Source organism: Schistocerca gregaria, chromosome 2 (genome assembly GCF_023897955.1).
Source record: "Schistocerca gregaria isolate iqSchGreg1 chromosome 2, iqSchGreg1.2, whole genome shotgun sequence".
Lineage (NCBI taxonomy): Eukaryota > Metazoa > Arthropoda > Insecta > Orthoptera > Acrididae > Schistocerca > Schistocerca gregaria.
Genome location: NC_064921.1, coordinates 1,037,486,839 through 1,037,502,908, shown reverse-complemented (window position 1 = coordinate 1,037,502,908; position 16,070 = coordinate 1,037,486,839).

Here is a 16,070-nt window from a genome sequence, read left to right as displayed (position 1 = left end):
AATCATTTAGAATAATTAATGACTCAGAACAAACGTTCTTAAGAACAGTTTACAAATGGTGACCTGGGATCAAATTGATAAGAAAACAAATTCTGACATAAAATTTAACCTACTTCCTAATAAATTCATATCATTATTTGAAAATAACATCCTGCATAACGTAATCAGAGAAGATATTAAACAGTCATGTAACACCTTGGATCACTCCACGGATTAAAGTACCTTGTGAGAGAGAAAGGCAGATTTATCTGTTGGCAAGAACATGTAAGGAACCTGTACCAGTTGTGCACTGCAGAAACTACGCAAATTATTGAGAAAAGTTATTAAAAGTGAAGGAACGTGTACATAATGACTGAAATCGTTAATTAAGGCAACAGGCGTAAGGCTCCATGGTGTGTATTGAAACGAGAGACAGGAAAACCAGCCATATAGCATCACTATTGAAGTGAACAGAAGGACTAAAATGTCGAGTCATGGGTAGCGAATATACTTAATATTATGTAAACAAACAATTCAACAGAAAAATCAAAGCACTAGTTGAAAACTAAACCTCATATAATTCAGTCATCTGCATGTATCAGCAACTTCTCAGTCTGAAGCCAAGAAAGTTATACAGTCTTTTAAAAATAAATTCTCATACAGTTTTTATGGTGTTCCCAATAGAGCACTAAAGATCTGTTCACATATGATAGACCCTCTCTGATCTAAAACATATAATGCGTGAAGAGCTCAGGACATTTTTCAAGAGGGACTGAAATAAGTCATTATTAAACTCTCCTTTAAAAAAAAGAAAAAATGTCAATAAATACCAACCTGTTTCACTGCTGACATCATGTTCCAAAATTTTTGAGAGGGTGATGTTTTCCAGAATAGTATCTCACATGAATAACAATAATATCCTCAGCAAATCATTGTTTGGACTTCAGGTGAGTTGCCCTACTGAGAATCAGAACGTTCACTCACCAAAGAATACAAGTATTAAATATTAAAATAGCACCAGTTGCTATTTTCTGCCACCTATCTAAGGCATTTGACCGAAAGATCACGGCATTACTATCGATAAATTGAAATTTTAATGGGATTAATGGTAATTGCCAAGCAGTGTATATTTACGTATCTCACCAAAGAATGCACTAAGTTAAATAGTTAGTAAATCAACTATTGTGTACTGGAGACATTATTATGACCAGGTAGAAATTATGTATGCTGTTCCACAAGCCTCAATCTTAGGTCCACGTTTATTGCTTATTCATGTAAACTATTCTCTTTCTAATATACAACAATCAGAATAGTTCTTTTTGCTTATAACACTAGTATTGTAATAGGTCCAAATATTGCTACAAAAACAGAAGGAACTGTAAATAAGGTCCTTAAAATTATCATTTCCTGTGAATGGCCTCAACCTCATTCTTCAAAAGCTGCAACCGATTTAGTGCATAGTACACCAGTGATAAATGTAACACTTGATAAGTATGTAGTCAATAGGGTAGAAAATTCCAAATTCTTAGAGTGCCATTTGATGGGATTTTAAACTGGGAAAATCACATTTTGGAACTCTTAAAATACTTTAGTTCAGCCACATTTTCTGTTAGAATCATTGAAAATCTTGGGGAGTGACAAGTCAGTAAGCTGACATATTTTCTATATTTTCTTATGGAATAATGTTCTGGGGTAACTCAATTTTAGGCGAGAAAATCTTCATTTCTGAAATATGTACCGTAAGAATAATATGTGGTGCTCATCCACGATCATCTTGCAGGCATTTGTTTAAGGATTCAGACATTCTGACTATTGCTTTACAGCTTATTCATGCAGTTTCTTGTAAATAATATGCTGCAGCTAGGAAGGAACAATGATACTCATGATCACGGTACCAGAAGTAAAATGACATTCCTTAGTCCACAGTAAGGTTGGTTTTAGCAAAATAGAGATGCACAATGCTACAACTAAAATCTCTAATATCCTACCTAGTGAAATAAAATGTCTGACAGAGAGCAAATTAAAATTTAAAAAAAGAAAGGAAACTGGAAAGGTTCCTCCTAGCAATTCCTTCTATTCCGCAGAAGAATTTCTGTTTTTGTAATGTATTAGGGTCGTTGGGTAGGTATATTTAAGAAAATTAAAATATTAAGCATAAAGCCTTATTTACAACTTAATTTGCGGTGTGAATGTAAAACAACCCGTTCCACATCATTCCGTCCTACCATGAAAATGATCCATGGAACATGAAACTGACTAACTTCGACGTGAAACTGTAGTGTCGTACTGACATTACAGCGACAAAAACATGAAAAAGCAAAGGACAGAACTATTTGCAGTTTATTGCGATTATATTGCCTTAGTCAGAAGCTCGAAGTCGTGCATTTTCAAACATGTAAAGTACGGAATTTTAACAATGGTCGACCGGCCAATTTACAAAGGGCACTCAGAGTACATAGTGAACGATAAATTTTTGTACTTAAGGATCAGTCGCTGCTAAGACGTAAAACGTACGACTGCGAGTATTTAATTTTATTTATTTATTTTTTATTTTGTTGCAGTTACCCAGAACGTTTTGTGCACTGAAATCGGACCCTGGTACGTTTTCTAAAGTTCGTTACCTCTGTCTATCGCCTTACCTTCTGGCCAGATCAGGCGTATCAGCTTGTTCATCAGGTAAATGTATGTATTTGGAAAGCCGTTACTCGCATACTCATACAGAGGCTCTTATATACGAACAGTGATTGAAAGGACTTACTTGATTATCCTTTAGGTGAGAGGTAGATATTACTTTTATGTTGTAATTTCATGTACTGACTTGTCCCATGAGCTTGGAGATTTGCTCCTTAATTTGGTCCTACGGAAACTGACGTGTAAATAAACACGAGACAGAGTAAACGACAGTGGATTGTCTGCAATAAGCAAAGACTCTCTGTAGGCACTTACAGCTTAAGGACGGAACTTAAATAAGTCTGTAATGGAATATTCGTGTGTCTCATAGGTATTGTTCACCCAAATAGTTCATTTTATGATATTAACGTGGCGTTATGATTATGGAGATCGTGATGGAGCTAACAGGGAACGATGTTTATTTTCATGTATGAAGAGGAATCGGAAACTGTTTATCATTGCAGGTTCAGTGTTAAGAAAATATTTTTGCCAAGGACTCTCCCTGACAAATTGATAACAATTTTTGTGTTACAAATGGAAACCTCCAAGTTACAGATGTTCTACAGAAATAATTTATTCTATCAACGTGTTTTTGGCTTACAAGGACATTCAGTCTGTTGATGACCTTGTAAGCCGTAAACCACTTAACGACACAAATTAAAACTGTAAAGTATAAAAAAATAAATGCTAACCATTTATAATTACAAAGCTGTTGTATCAAGCAGCAACGGGAGACTCAATTACCATAATTTCTGTGTTATTGTTTTGTCCACTTGAAGACTGGTTTAATGCAGCTCCACAAGCTAGCCTGAGTTGTGGAGGCCTCATCGCCTTTGCATAGCAACCACAACATACTCGTACATTCGTCTGAACCTGCTTACTTTATTCAAACCTTCTACCCTCTACAGTTCCGTCCAGTATCAAATTGAAAACTGATGCTGCAGGATGATTCCTATCAACCGATCCACTCCCTCAATAAAGTTGTGCCATGAACTTCTTTTCTCTCAAATTCTATTAATTTCTTAGTTTCTAGATCTACCAATAACATCTTGAACAGTGTACATTACATGAGAAATGGCAGTTCGATTGGATTTTTGTCACTATGTCTGTCTTTGGATTGCTGAATACATGAGTGATACATATTCTTTACCTACCAGAGATTGTAATATAAGCAGAGCTCGAGTGAGTGGGAGTCGGTTGCAGAGAGAAAAAGAGCGAAAGAGAGACAGACAGTGAGTGTGTGTGTGTGAGAGAGAGAGAGAGAGAGAGAGAGAGAGGGAGAGAGAGAGAGGGCGGGTGGGAGGGAGAATGACGTTCTTTGATGACAGACATGCCATACAATAAATGAATTTTATTTGAGGTGATTTACAGGGTGCGACTGAATATAAGGGATGGACTTTTTAGATGAGTGAGACGACACTTTTGAAAAAAGATAATATACACTGAGTTTTATTCGCTACAAGTGCTGGCTGCACAAATGCTGTACCAGAGGGTACTAAAAAAAAAGGAAATATTTTTCTGAAGCTATATGTTTTACAATTTTTTATCAAACAACCTTATCCCCTTCAAAATACTCTTTACTACAACTAATACATTTGTGTCACCGTAGCTTCCACTTTCCGAATCATTTTTTGACTTGTTTGGAAATGACTGACAGTTCCTCCCTTTTTTCCCTTGTCTTCTTCAATGTTGTCAAATCGGTGTCGGTTTATGCCCCTTTTCATGCGTGGAAATAAGAAAGTCGCAAGGTGCCAGGATCAGACCAGCGAGTGGGAGGGGAGGGGGAACCACGCCCTTTGTAGCCAAAAACTCTCTAACAAAGACGGCTGTGTGCAGGTGCGTTGTCGAGGTGGAAGAAATGTTCCGTCAATATTCGTTAAATCTAACTCCAAGATAACCCACTTCTATAAAATAAACTAACGCTAAATCCCAGAAATACTCAGTTAACACACAACTCAAGAAAACCCAAAGTTTTAATATCACAGAATGGAAATGTAACTAGTGTAACTTAACGGATAAAATTTCTAGGTGTTCAGATAGATGGTAAACTGCCTTCGAAAGTCTACATTCTAGATCTTGTTCAAAGACTTAATGTTCGAACTATTAATATCTCAACGGTAACGGCATACAAATCGAATCTGGAGAGTTTTCTCATGGGTCACTCTTTCTATTCTGGAGTTCCTTCAGAATTAAAGCTGTTGCTGCGCGTTATATTGTTGACTACGTTCACAAAACTTATGGCTCTTTTTGGTTTTTTGGAAGGGGGCGGGGTTCATAAACATTTTATTTTATTTTATTTTTACTTTTATTTTGTAATTTCACGTATTGACACGTTCCATGACCTTGGAGATTTGCTCCTTAATTTGGTCCTATGGAACCACACGTGTCAAATAAAATAAATAAAAATCTCTGACAGTTGACCAGTGGTCTGCCGACGGTCTGATGAGCACCACCTCTCGAATTTTTTCAATATTTTCGTCAATTCTGACAACTGATGGACGTCCAGAACTAGGTTTGTTACCAGTCGACATGTCGACATTTTTAAGTCGTGCAAACCACTCGTACACTCGAGATTTTTCCATAGCCTCATTTTGCTAAGCTGTTTTCGACATTAAAGCAGAGTTAGAAGCTATAACAATTTGTCCATTTTTATTTGGACTGTTGAGCTCCGTGGCCGTGGATAATAGTATTTCACTGAAAAAATACAGCAACCAGCCACTTTTTAATGCGTTTTTTATTTACGCCAATATGCATTTTTTTAGAAGCATTTTTACCCAGTAAAAAACAAAATTTCACACCTACACGTCGTTCGCTTAAACTTGATATAATAAGAAAACAAGACAAAACAGCGCTAGCAATAACAATCACTGCAAATGAGCAAAACAAGCCAGGTTGACAACGCAAGCGGCAATGAGATGCGCTACACACGTCTGACGGCAGAAATGCGTAGTATACAAGCTCCGCCCATGGCAAGGTTATTCCGGTTTTTTTGGGTACAGATTCGTAGAGTGAACACTACATTACGGTTGACTATACCTACGTTTTGGTACCCAGGGTGAAGCATCAGTTTTCATTATTAATCAATGAAAAATCCAGGATGTCTTAATTATTATTCTACAGCCCCCACTTTCATTTAATAGTATTTCATTAGAAAAGCCAAGGGAAAATTTTTACGTAATTTAAGTATTATTTGTATGAGTAAATTTTATGGTGTATGAAAAAGTTGGGGAAAATCATAGTCGATGTCAGTACCAGTCACTTCTGTGTTAGTAAGAGAACTTAAATATAATATAAAAATCACACTTTATTCGTCTTCAGAAAATTCGCTGAATCTTATCCTCATTGTTTGAAAGGAAATTGAGACTTTGCTGCGCTATCACACTTTGCACTATAGCGGAGCCACCTAGCTGCATTTTTGAAAACATAGCATAACCTCCCATTTGAAAAGCCGCCTGAACTAAGGCAATTCACTGTGCAGTGATTTATTTCACGATTATGCAGTTCGGTACTTGACATTCCTGCAGTATACAAACAGAGCCGAGTTATCCATTGCAAGGTAAGAAACCATTGTAGGGCCTGAAGTAACTTTCTGTATTGAAATTATGAAATGTTTTTACTTCCAAAATTTTCATATAATTTAGTAAATACATTTTTCTAACAGGGCACTGTTAAGTAAGCTACAGCTAGCCATTGTGTGAGATCGTTTCATGAGGAAGCCACTTTGCATGTTATTGATAACCATTCCTTATACTTAATTTCAGTTACAAATAGTCAAACTTTTACGGCTTGATTGCTTGTAGTAAGATACAGTTTAATTTAAATTCTATCACACACATCAAAGTTAATTTATGTAGGTCATGTTAATGTTCAAAAGTAGTGTAGCTAAGACTAGTCTATGTCAGAATACATAGGCGACACTGCAATCGGAATTTAAAAAGGTTGGTTTTCACATTGCTCGCGCTATTATGAAGTTTAAGAGTAAAAGACTAAGTCTTCTGGAGTTTTCGTCTTCCTGCAGGAATCTATTGTCTTCTTGTCTCACCAGTTTCACTTCCGTACAAGGTTACACTCTAAAAAAATTTCTTTAAAGAATACTTCCTAATATTTAACAGTAAATTCGGTGTTAACAGAGTTCTGTTTTGCAGTAAAGGTAGTCTTACATCCTTCATGCTTTGGCCGTCAGTTATTTCACGGCCAAAAATAATAAATCTCGTCTACTATATTGTAGTGTCATTTCTTTATCTAATGAACTAACCATCGCTTGATTTTATACGTCTACATTGCATTACCTTTGAGTTATGTGTCTTGTTGTTCATCTTATAACAACTTTACAAGACAGTATCCACTTCGTTAATGTTTCTGACAAAATTACCATTTCATCGGGTAACTTAATATTTCTTTCTGGCTTTCTAATGTTCGTCTTGACTTTATTTCCTGCTTGCTCAATGTACAGATTTTGAAACTACGGGGATAACCTACAAACCTGTCTCAGTTTCTTCTCAACTTCTGCTTCCCTTTCCTTATTCTTCTGCAGAAGCTGTAGATAAGCCCTGCATTTTATTCCTGCCTGTTTCAATGAGTGTATTCCGATAAATATTGTCAAACACTTTCCCTAAATATACAAATGCTATAAACTTAGGTTTGCCTTTCTTCATCATACTTTCTAAGAAAAGCTGTAATATCATTTTTGGCTCGGGTGTTCCTACGTTTTGCCAGAATTATTGCACATTGTTCCTGAGGTGGACTTCTACGTTGTTCCATTCGTTTCCAATCAATTTGCGTCGGTATTTTGCTACTCTGATACTAGACGGACGGTTCGGAAATATGGATGCGTATTAGAATCTAACTTCTTTGGAATATAAATTATTACATTCTTCTTGAAGTTTTGGGGTTTCTTGTCCATTACTGACAAAGTGGTGTGACTGATATTGTCGCAGATGTGGATTGAATGTTTGCGACGTTATGGCGCTGAGTTCGACAGAAACACTTTTTATAACTGTTACGACACCCGTCCTACCTTTTTTTTTTCTTTTTTTTTTTACTTGCTTCCTTTGGCTATGTACTTAATAAAATCTACACAAGAGGAACGCGAGCACTCGGAACTGTAACTCAGTTCTTCGGTTAAAGCATTAGAAGAAACCTTGTGGAGAGCTCTGAATGTTTCAGTTTGGACTACCGCTTCTTATAATGTAGAAAAATTTTGCAAATGGAACCAGCGTCACATTCTAACAAAGACCGGTGGCAGGATGCATAAAGGCCAGAGGGACTTCTGTGCGGGACGCTGTGACGAGATATCACGTCAACTGCTCCCTCCTGGTGTCCTCTAGACGCCGTTCAGCTGCAAGGACCCTCGTAGCGGATGAAATGAGGCATTCACTGCTGGAGTTCTGAAAGACACCTCGACGAGCTCTTCATTCGAGAACGGTTTACGTAAATTTTGCACAAGTAGGAGGAAAAGTTGCGGGAGGCTGAAAAAAGTCTAAAATACGAAAGTTAGATATTATAGAAAAAGATATCATTACTAAATTTCTCACCTCCACCCATATCACAATGACGTGAAAACTTTACGGTTTTTCAGATCGTAATGGTTATAATGTAAATAGTTACGGCTATGATGGCGATAGCAGATGACAGTATTTGAAGGCAAGTTTAGCGACGTAAATACGCTTCCGTGAAGGTACTTTTTTTCTTTCCGTTAAGTAAGGAGCATTAAATGTTTTCACTTTGTCAATGATTTTACTATAAATTGTAACTAGAAATGCGAATTCAGTACGTCAACCGCGTACTGATTTTTTTTGTGATTTCTATACGTGATTACAGACCGATTAAAACTACTTGACATTTGACATCTGCACTTGCCAACTACAGTGTTGCCTCATTGGGTGCAGGCTACCTCTAGGTTAATGGAGAGACACAAACGCATCATATCACTTCACAAATGATGTTAATGTGTAATGTGTAGCGCGAGGTATGATGGGTGCTCTGTTGACAACTGATTTTAAGTGACCCATGACTGAACTGCGTAAACGAAGCGTGTTCTACTGAATTTAATCTCATATCCTACCCCAAGCACAACCTTGTGTTGTGCAGTGTATCAGAAAACAAATGCGGACAACAATCTGCGGCAGAAGTAATATCACGATCGCTTTGTTCACAGAGATTAAAGCTAACATCCACGAAAAAACTCTAGACGGAAATATTTCAGTTTCAGCACTAAAAGCAAATTTCTCGCTACCATTGATTACCTGAAACTGTAATCACAGACGCTACACCAGCTGCCGCGTTACCAGCGAATGAGCAGTCCTGATTCGCACTTGATTGTAGATTATAGGCGACACTCGCAGATCCCAAACGAAAGAAAAGATACGAAAAATAAGAGCAAATAAAAGAATCAATACGGTGATTAAGAGCAGCAAAGTGGTACAAAGCAAGATAACGTTTCAACCAATTAATTGGGCAAAATAATAATCATATTTTTATGATCATATTTGGAAACAAAAAACATTTCGCTGCAATTCAAGCGAATCTAACACTTTACATGTATGCTAACCACTGAGCTACGTCACTATACAGTGTTAGACTGCTACATTTATGAGTCTGATGACCCTGTTGCAGCAATGAATTGCAGCTTTCGAAAGCTGAGAGTCACGCAATATCGTGCGGAACTTATCTAATGGAAGCCGATTTCTGTGATTATAATAAATATATATGTGACGCTGTATCGCGTCTTATGCTAAAGGATCCTCCTGAAGAGGGGCAGCAGCCTTTTCAGTAGTTGCAGGGGCAACAGTCTGGATGATTGACTGATCTGGCCTTGCAACATTAACCAAAACGGCCTTGCTGTGCTGGTACTGCGAACGGCTGAAAGCAAGGGGAAACTACAGCCGTAATTTTTCCCGAGGACATGCAGCTTTACTGTATGATTAAATGACGATGGCATCCTCTTGGGTAAAATATTCCGGAGGTAAAATAGTCCCCCATTCGGATCTCCGGGCGGGGACTACTCAGGAGGATGTCGTTATCAGGAGAAAGAAAACTGGCGTTCTACGGATCGGAGCGTGGAATGTCAGATCCCTTAATCGGGCAGGTAGGTTAGAAAATTTAAAAACGGAAATGGATAGGTTAAAGTTAGATATAGTGGGAATTAGTGAAGTTCGGTGGCAGGAGGAACAAGACTTCTGGTCAGGTGACTACAGGGTTATAAACACAAAATCAAATAGGGGTAATGCAGGAGTAGGTTTAATAATGAAAAGAAAAATAGGAATGGGGGTAAGCTACTACAAACAGCATAGTGAACGCATTATTGTGGCCAAGATAGATACGAAGCCCACACCTACTACAGTAGTACAAGTTTATATGCCAACTAGCTCTGCAGATGTTGAAGAAATTGAAGAAATGTACGATGAAATAAAAGAAATTATTCAGATAGTGAAGGGAGACGAAAATTTAATAGTAATGGGTGACTGGAATTCGAGTGTAGGAAAAGGGAGAGAAGGAAACATAGTAGGTGAATATGGATTGGAGCTAAGAAATGAAAGAGGAAGCGGCCTAATAGAATTTTGCACAGAGCACAACTTAATCATAGCTAACACTTGGTTTAAGAATCATGAAAGAAGGTTGTATACGTGGAAGAACCCTGGAGATACTAAAAGGTATCAGATAGAATATATAATGGTAAGACAGAGATTTAGGAACCAGGTTTTAAATTGTAAGACATTTCCAGGGGCAGATGTGGACTCTGACCACAATCTATTGGTTATGACCTGTAGATTAAAACTGAAGAAACTGCAAAAATGTGGGAAATTAAGGAGATGGGACCTGGATAAACTGAAAGAACCAGAGGTTGTACAGAGTTTCAGAGAGAGCATAAGGGAACAATTGACAGGAATAGGCGAAAGAAATACAGTAGAAGAAGAATGGGTAGCTCTGAGGAATGTAGTAGTGAAGGCAGCAGAGGATCAAGTAGGTAAAAATACGAGGGCTAGTAGAAATCCTTGGGTAACAGAAGAGATACTAAATTTAATTGATGAAAGGAGAAAATATAAAAATGCAGCAAATGAAGCAGGCAAAAAGGAATACAAACGTCTCAAAAATGAGATCGACAGGAAGTGCAAAATGGCTAAACAGGGATGGCTAGAGAACAAATGTAAGGATGTAGAAGCTTATCTCACTAGGGGTAAGATAGATACTGCCTACAGGAAAATTAAAGAGACCTTTGGAGAGAAGAGAACCACGTGTATGAATATCAAGAGCTCAGATGGCAGCCCAGTTCTAAGCAAAGAAGGTAAGGCAGAAAGGTGGAAGGAGTATATAGAAGGTTTATACAAGGGTGATGTACTTGAGGACAACATTATGGAAATAGAAGAGGATGTAGATGAAGACGAAATGGGAGATACGATACTGCATGAAGAGTTTGACAGAGCACTGAAAGACCTGAGTCGAAACAAGGCCCCCGGAGTAGACAACATTCCATTAGAACTACTGACGGCCTTGGGAGAGCCAGTCATGACAAAACTCTACCAGCTGGTGAGCAAGATGTATGAGACAGGCGAAATACCCTCAGACTTCAAGAAGAATATAATAATTCCAATCCCAAAGAAAGCAGGTGCTCACAGATGTGAAAATTACCGAACTATCAGTTTAATAAGCCACCGCTGCAAAAAACTAACGCGAATTCTTTACAGACGAATGGAAAAACTGGTAGATGCAGACCTCGGGGAAGATCAGTTTGGATTCCGTCGAAATGTTGGAACACGTGAGGCAATACTGACCTTACGACTTATCTTAGAAGAAAGATTAAGAAAAGGCAAACCTACGTTTCTAGCATTTGTAGACTTAGAGAAAGCTTTTGACAATGTTGACTGGAATACTCTTTTTCAAATTCTAAAGGTGGCAGGGGTAAAATACAGGGAGCGAAAGGCTATTTATAATTTGTACAGAAACCAGATGGCAGTAATAAGAGTGGAGGGGCATGAAAGGGAAGCAGTGGTTGGGAAAGGAGTGAGACAGGGTTGTAGCCTCTCCCCGATGTTATTCAATCTGTATATTGAGCAAGCAGTAAAGGAAACAAAAGAAAAATTTGGAGTAGGTATTAAAATTCATTGAGACGAAGTAAAAACTTTGAGGTTCGCCGATGACATTGTAATTCTGTCAGAGACGGCAAAGGACTTGGTAGAGCAGTTGAACGGAATGGACAGTGTCTTGAAAGGAGGATATAAAATGAACATTAACAAAAGCAAAACGAGGATAATGGAATGTAGTCAAATTAAATCGGGTGATGCTGAGGGAATTAGATTAGGAAATGAGACACTTGAAGTAGTAAAGGAGTTTTGCTATTTAGGAAGTAAAATAACTGATGATAGTCGAAGTAGAGAGGATATAAAATGTAGACTGGCAATGGCAAGGAAAGCGTTTCTGAAGAAGAGAAATTTGTTAACATCGAATATAGATTTATGTATCAGGAAGTCATTTCTGAAAGTATTTGTTTGGAGTGTAGCCATGTATGGAAGTGAAACATGGACGATAACTAGTTTGGACAAGAAGAGAATAGAAGCTTTCGAAATGTGGTGCTACAGAAGAATACTGAAGATAAGGTGGATAGATCACGTAACTAATGAGGAGGTATTGAATAGGATTGGGGAGAAGAGAAGTTTGTGGCACAACTTGACTAGAAGAAGGGATCGGTTGGTAGGACATGTTTTGAGGCATCAAGGGATCACAAATTTAGCATTGGAGGGCAGCGTGGAGGGTAAAAATCGTAGAGGGAGACCGAGAGATGAGTACACTAAGCAGATTCAGAAGGATGTAGGTTGCAGTAGGTACTGGGAGATGAAGAAGCTTGCACAGGATAGAGTAGCATGGAGAGCTGCATCAAACCAGTCTCAGGACTGAAGACAACAACAACAACATGTAACGTGTGTGTTTCATTATCATTGTTTTGTGTGTTTGTGTGTGTGTGTGTGTGTGTGTGTGTGTGTGTGTGTGTGTGTAAGTGAAAATATGTGAAATTGTCTTGTATGCTAGGTAGAAACGTGAGAGGAGTGGGTTGACAATTTTTTTTTGGGGGGGGGGGGGGGAGGGTGGTCGGGGTGCGGACGTTGGGGATTGGCCTGGACGGCGATTATAGAGCAGAATCTGAGAGGAGATGGTAGTGGTAAATGGACCCTGTGGTTGTATGTCTGTATATAATGTTATATTAAGTGGTCAATCAGTTTGGAGAGTTTGTGGTTTTAAACGCGTATGGTTTGCGAAATTGATCTAATCATTTATGAGTTTTATCTTTTCTGTTATGGTTTTTGGATGTGGTAGTTTTCTTGTAAGGTGAGAAGGTGTTTTTGTTGTTGTTTATCCTTATGATATCCATGTCTGAGTGTCTGGCCGTAATATTGTTTTGGTGTAAGTGCTCTGCAATAGTTGAATGAGTGTCTTATATTTCCATGTTCTTTGTATCTGGCGTCAAATTTCCTCCTGATTTGACCTGTCATATCTTCCATCACACGTATAGCATTTCAGATGGTATATTCCTGATTTCTGATCTAGATCTGCTTTTCCTATGGTTGTTGAGTGAATGAGTAAATTGAGTTCTGGGTTTGGTGGATTATTTTTATGACTTGTTTCTTGAAAATATTGAATGTTCTGTATGTGTATTAGTGATTGTAAATGATCAGACCAACCTCGCAAACCACACACTCTTAAAACTGAGTCTCTCGGAAAGAAGAACTGAAAATGCAATAAGCCAGGACATAAGTTTCAATTTCAACAAGGCTTATGGTCCAGCAATCAATTTATCAAGACAAAGTCCAACATCTTATCCATTAGAAATGGAGGAAGCTAGAAATACGGGTTTCTCGTGGTATAACATGCGTGCTGAGAAGACAAATGAGTAACAAAGGGCGCTGCGATCTCTGGGTACTGAACTCGGCTATAAATAGCACCAGATCACAAAACAAAAGCTATCTACATTTCGAAGAATTTGCCAAAACATAAAGCAGTATCAGAGTCTTGGTTATATAGCATCAAGTACTTCGATATAACACTACGTTGTCAGCTATTTTTCGAGAGTCATGTAAATGACAAAAGAACAAAATGCCTTCCAATAAGTAAGGCACTGAACCTCTTTCTCATCAGCAACAAAACAGAACCCAGAACTAAAGTACGCAAAAAAAAAACAGCGCTCGCTGCGTTATTGTATGGCTGTTGATTATGGGGCCTCTACAACCAAACAGATTATAACCAACCTAAAGTTCTTCGTCTAACTATAAACGTTCCTCTGTGAGAATGAATCGCTGACATGCAGGACTCTTTGAAAATGAAAGTGAAAACGTTGATAGAAAACATTTGTAAAACGCTGTTCAATTAGGCGTATTTCCTACGACGAAATAATTCTATCGTGTATGAAATTTACATTATTCCCAATAATATTAGAAACAGAATGCGTATACCATTGAGTACGCTCGAAGACAGATAAAAGTGAAAATTTAACAGAACATTTATGAGTTAACACAAGGATCAATGTAGAGACTAATGAAAGTCCTCTCGTCCCCCAAAAGTGTCCATTAGTGTGTTCGAAACACAAACATCCAGTAGTGTCAAGTCGGTGGAACCTACGGAAAAGGTAGCACAACACAGACATGTTCAGGCAGTGAGTACGCATAACGTAGCTTACGGCATCGGAAGACGACGAATGAGTCGATGTTTATAAAACTCTGTATAATAATGGAATCAGAAGCTTGGTTGTACACTCGAAAGTTCACCGTTAATCACTGTAGCCTAGGAAACCTGAGAAATCACTGTCGGTGACGGAGGGTAGTACCTTGACCAGGCCAGAACGAGTGTTCAGTCGTCGCGCGTGTGCTGTCCGCAGGTGGCGGCTGATTAGCGTCCACCAGGCCCCTGCTAATTAGGCCGCCCGCACCACGCCCCACTCCCGATCAGCTCCCCAAAGCTCCCGCCGTCTGGCCTCGTCGGATTTTTCTGCTCCGCTTCCTCTTTTTTGCTCGTCTTTCCCCTTTCCCAGTCTTCCCACAAGTTGTAAAAACTTTGCTCCCTCACTGGCTGCCAAGCCAGCAACGTGAAACACTGCTCTTTCGGCTTCCGTAGTAGCATTCTTCGTCCTCTTTTCCTCACTGCTTTCCCTGCGCATAAATGGCCAAAATCAGACAGCACTAGTAAAAACGTATATTCTCTTCAATCTATGTACTTTTGGTGAACTTTGCAATTGATAATACTAAAATATATGTCAGTAGGACACTAGTTTTAGATGAATTATGGTTATTTTCATTTGCAAAATATTTGAGCTCAGCTCCAGCCACTACTATATGGACTAAAACATAAATCGATACATTTCCACTTTACAGGACCCCCGTTTTTACGGGACGCGACAAAAAGTACTCCGAGAAAGCCGTTTTTGCTAGTAGAAAACTCTTTGCTAAGACAACTTACTGTATAATATTAATGTTCCGTCCATCGGTGGAGCCTCCTACAAAAAGTTACAGGGAATAAGTAACTGGCCTATTTTGAAAGTGTTGCAATATAATACTTTACATTCCTCTAATACGAATGTCCACTTTGAAAGCACACGCTTCGCCAGCCGATGACTGGTTCGCGGAATAAATTAGTAATGAAGATAATACATATTTCGGTAATTTGTTTATCCTTTGACGAAATTATTCTACGAAGCAGCGATAAAGGCGTCAAAACCGTAAATTTTCTTGATGGCCACGTCTGCGCACAGCGTTTACTGTAACAGAAAGTTAATAAACGCAAAAGAATACAAAGTGAGCATTTTGCTTGCACAGAACCAGAAGTACATTTATATATCGCTTTTAATTATTGTAATACAGCTGCTCTTGATTTGCTGAATCGCATTTGAAGATGACATCTTGTAGCGAAATTGATAATGTAGATGTAATTCGAAGGCTATTCGGGAAAGTAGGGAATGATAGGTCGCGCAATGGAAACGACAGAGAAAATTTAAACTGTTTTATTTGCAGCTGTTAGCTACAACTTCCAGCTACTTATCTCTACAATCGCCGATCCAACTTACACGTATGTCGTAGCGTTGTACCAACATTCCAGTACCCTCGTTATAGAAGGCAGCCGCCAGTGCCTTCCGCCAATTCTCTACGCTGGCCCACAGCTCGTTGTCTGTAACAAAATGTTGTCTTCATAGCCAGCGGTTCACGTCAGTAGAGATGAAACTCAGAGGGAGACAATTACGGGCTGTATAGTGGCTAATCAAACATTTCCAACTGCAAACGATGCAGAAGCATATTCATTGCCCCTGCAGAATGCGGCTGAGAAGAAGAAAATGCACAACAGTTACGTAATGTCGGCTGCATAGCTTCAGGCGAAATTTCTAAGCAGGTCCTCGTACTTGGCGGGAGACACTATTCTTCTAGGTATCTTTTTGTACTCCCTGT